Source organism: Triticum dicoccoides, chromosome 6A (assembly GCF_002162155.2).
Source record: "Triticum dicoccoides isolate Atlit2015 ecotype Zavitan chromosome 6A, WEW_v2.0, whole genome shotgun sequence".
Taxonomy (NCBI): Eukaryota; Viridiplantae; Streptophyta; class Magnoliopsida; order Poales; family Poaceae; genus Triticum; species Triticum dicoccoides.
The window spans coordinates 273,616,798-273,620,605 of NC_041390.1; positions in this window are offsets into that span (position 1 = coordinate 273,616,798).

Below are 3,808 nucleotides of genomic sequence, written 5' to 3' on the forward strand. Positions count from 1 at the left end.
CTAGCCCCTATAATATGTAGCTGACAAAGTACACTGGGCGTTGCACCACTTTCTTCGTCGCGTCCTTGGGGTTGCTCTTGTTGTCGTGCTCACTACTGTCCTAATCCTTTTCTGACTCCCCCATGATCTGGCCGCTTTCTACCTCATCCACCACTCACTGCGCAACAAAAGCTGCACTGACCACTTAGTTGATTGTTGCCAAGTATAGCAACAATGGTTCTTGGGGTTTGGGTGCAACCAAGGTAGGCATAGATGATAGGTAGGATTTCAACTCTTGTAGAGCCGCATCTGCTTCCGTGGTCCACTTCTTAGGTCCCGCCTTCTTCAAAACCTTGAAGAACGGAAGGGCACGCTCGACAGACTTGGAGAAGAATCTGCTCAGCACGGCAACGCATCCCGTCAAGCGCCTCAGATCCTTAACTGTCCTTAGCGCTTGGATCTGGTCAATGGACTTGATCTTGTCGGGGTTGGCTTCAATCCCCCGATGGGACACGAAGAACCCAAGTAGCTTGCCAGAGGGAACACCAAACACACATTTCTTCGGGTTAAGCTTCAGATTGATCTTGCGCAGATTAGCAAATATCTCTTCCAAATCCTGGATAAGGGTGGCCTTATCCTTGGTTTTGACCACAATATCATCCACAGAAGCTTCTATATTTATGTGCAACTATGGCTCAAAACCAATCTGGACTGCCCTTGCAAAACTGGACCCGACACACTTTAATCTGAACGGCATGCGGACAAAGCAGTATGTACCGCATGGAGTGATGAATGACGTCTTCTCTTCATCTTCCTTAGACATGAAGATCTGATAATATCCTGAGTATGCATCCAAAAGGGAGAGCAAATCACATCCCGAAGTAGAATCCACGATCTGGTCGATGCGCGACAAGGGAAATGGGTCCTTCGAGCAAGCTTTGTTGAGGTCTGTGGAGTCAATGCAAAGCCTCCACTTCCCATTAGCTTTCCGGACCACTACCGGATTTGCCAACCATGTAGGATGCAGTACTCCTCTAACCAAACCAGCTGCTTCCAACTTTTTGATCTCTTCGGCAATGAACTGCTGCCTCTCCAAAGCCTACTTTTGTACTTCCTTCTTGACGGGTCGGGCATGTGGGCAGACAGCAAGGTGGTGCTCAATTACCTCCCTGGGAGCACCGGGGATCTCAGATGGTTGCCAAGCAAACACATCGATATTCGCCCGCAGGAAGGCAATGAACGCGCTTTCCTATATGTCATCAAGGGTGGAGCGTATAGTGAAAGTACCATCAACGCCAGCCAGCCCTACTGGGACCTTCTTCACTTGGGGTGCAGCAACCTTGGATCTCTTGCTGTTGGAACACTCCAGCACGTCGTCAATGGGTGTCGTGCACTCGGAGGGGGCACGCTTCCCGGACTCCTTGCCGGAGGTCCTACAATCCCTCTTCTTTCCTTTGCTTTCCTTGGCGGGAACCGCCGCCACTACAGCCTCTGTTACGACTGCATCCCGATACATCTTGTCCGCACAGATAATCGCATCCTTCTCATCTAATGGGATTGTGAGGACTCCCAATGGCCCAGCCATTTTCAGGGTGTTGTAAGCATAGAGGGATGCTGCCATGAACTTGGCCAGGGCTGGTCGTCCAAGAATCCCATTGTACGGCAGGGGGAGATCAACCACATCAAAGACAATCTTCTTAGTCCAAAATTTTAGCTCCCCCCCAAACGTTGCCGGCAACGTGATCTTCCCCTTAGGATGACTCCTGCTGGGGTTAACTCCTTGAAATGTGGCAGTGGCCTCTAGCTCCTCTTCTCATATCTAAAGCTTGATGATAACTGCTGGGGAAATCAGATTCAACCCGGTCCCGCCACCCACTAACATCATTGTGACCTTGAGATTGCAAATTGTTGGGGAGACCAACAACGGCAAAACAGCCTACCGCCATGGTGCAGCAACGGTGATCCTCGTCATCAAAGATGATGGGCGCGCGGGACCACTTGAGCGGCTTCCGGGCCTCTGGCACTGGTTCCACAGCATTGACCTCTCATGCCCATCGCTTGAGTTGGCGATGAGAGGTGTGCAAAGATGCACCTCCATCAATGCATAGGGCGTCAATGGCTTCTGAAATTCCTGCTCACTAGTTTCCTCTTCACCCCTCCATCACTGGCATCATCACAGGTTTCCGTTTCTCAGCCCCTGGCGGGCTTTTCTTGGTTCTGAAAGGGCTTGCCGGGGTGATTTGCTTCACCAGCTCGGCCCATACTGTGAGCAGCATCCTGACCTTTCTCCTTATCACGCTTATCATACTCTACTCTCTGTCTCCTGACAAGCTGCTCAACCTGATAACACACCTGAAGGTCATGGCCTTTGGTCTGATGGATCTTACAGTACGACCCATCACCTTTCCCAACTTTTTCTGTGGCAGCGGCCTCCCAGCAGGCAGTGCACGCGGCAGCTTCCTTGTCAGGGGAATCAGCATTGGCCTTCTTGCCGGTACTAGGCGTGCCCGAACTTTCCATAGTCATAACTGCCTTGTCTCTTGGCTTCTTACTGCGCTTCTTGCCCTACCTCTGACTGGTTGATTCATCCTCATCCACTGAATCAACATTAATGCAATCTTCCTCTCCGGGCAACTTCCTTTCTTCTTCCATCCGGGCACATTTATCCACTAGTGTATACAGTTCTTTCAAAGTCCTGGGCAATCGCACGTTCATTTTGGAACGAATGTGGCGGTCGCGCACATTGGACTGGAAAGCTGCTATAACAGCCGCCGGATGGATATTTGGAATATTTCTATGAACTTAACTGGATCTCTATAAATACTGACAAAGGGTTTCTCCTTCCTTTTGCTAGAGAAGCTGCAGGTCGCTAGGCCTGCCGGGCTCTTGGTGGCCACCGGTGAAGGCACTGATGAACTCATGGCACAGGTCTGCCCATGACGAAAAGGAGTTCTCCGGCAGGTGCATCAGCCAAGACCTCACACTAGACTTGAGGGCCAAAGGAAAGTAGACAGGGAACACCTTCTCATCTCTTCCCCCAGCATCCTGAACAGCGATGGTGTAGATGCTTAGGAACTCTGCCGGGTTCAGCCTCCCGTCGTACTTCTCAGGTATCTCTAGCTTGATCGTGCGAACGAACGGCCAATAGACTTGTCATAGCTCTCATGGAAAGGCAGGGCAGCCAACCTCGAAGGGTAGGCACCCGCCAACACCGAGCGCAGGCTCGTCGACGTTGAGGTCGTCGCACCTGTCAGTCTGGCGAGGATCGTTGCGGCGCCGTTCGGCAATGGTGCGTGGTTGCCCCGTTGCCTGTCTTCCAGGGTTCGATGTTGGCCTGGACGTGCTCGAGGGTCAGAAGAGGCCATCGAGGCGTCATCGGGGTCTCGATTGTGCTACGTCCTCACCGGCTGCCGTGGCGGGGACTAAACCGTGGGGACGGCCCGCTTCGTACGGCTATCGGCTCGGGCAGTAGCTGTTGCTTGGGGAGGTTGCAGTGGACAGGCTCATCGTGAGCCCCCAGCTTTGGCGAAACCGAGCAGGCTTTGGATGGTGGCTCGCCACTCATCCATCTGCTCGGCTGCTGGCGAGAACCTCAGTAATAGCCGAGCTCGCACCATGGCCTCCGTGGTCATGCTTGGCATGGATGTCGATGACATCGACTGCACCTTCGCCTGGCTCTGGATGGTGCAAGCGGCGGCGGCGGTGGTGCCCCGCACACCCTGCTGTGGGACGACCGCCGGGGTAGCGGGGTTAGGCAGCGATGGCGCTCGAAGATCTCCGTTGAGTGCAGCGTCCTGGTTGGCTCATTTGGGAGGAGGCGCATGCGCCG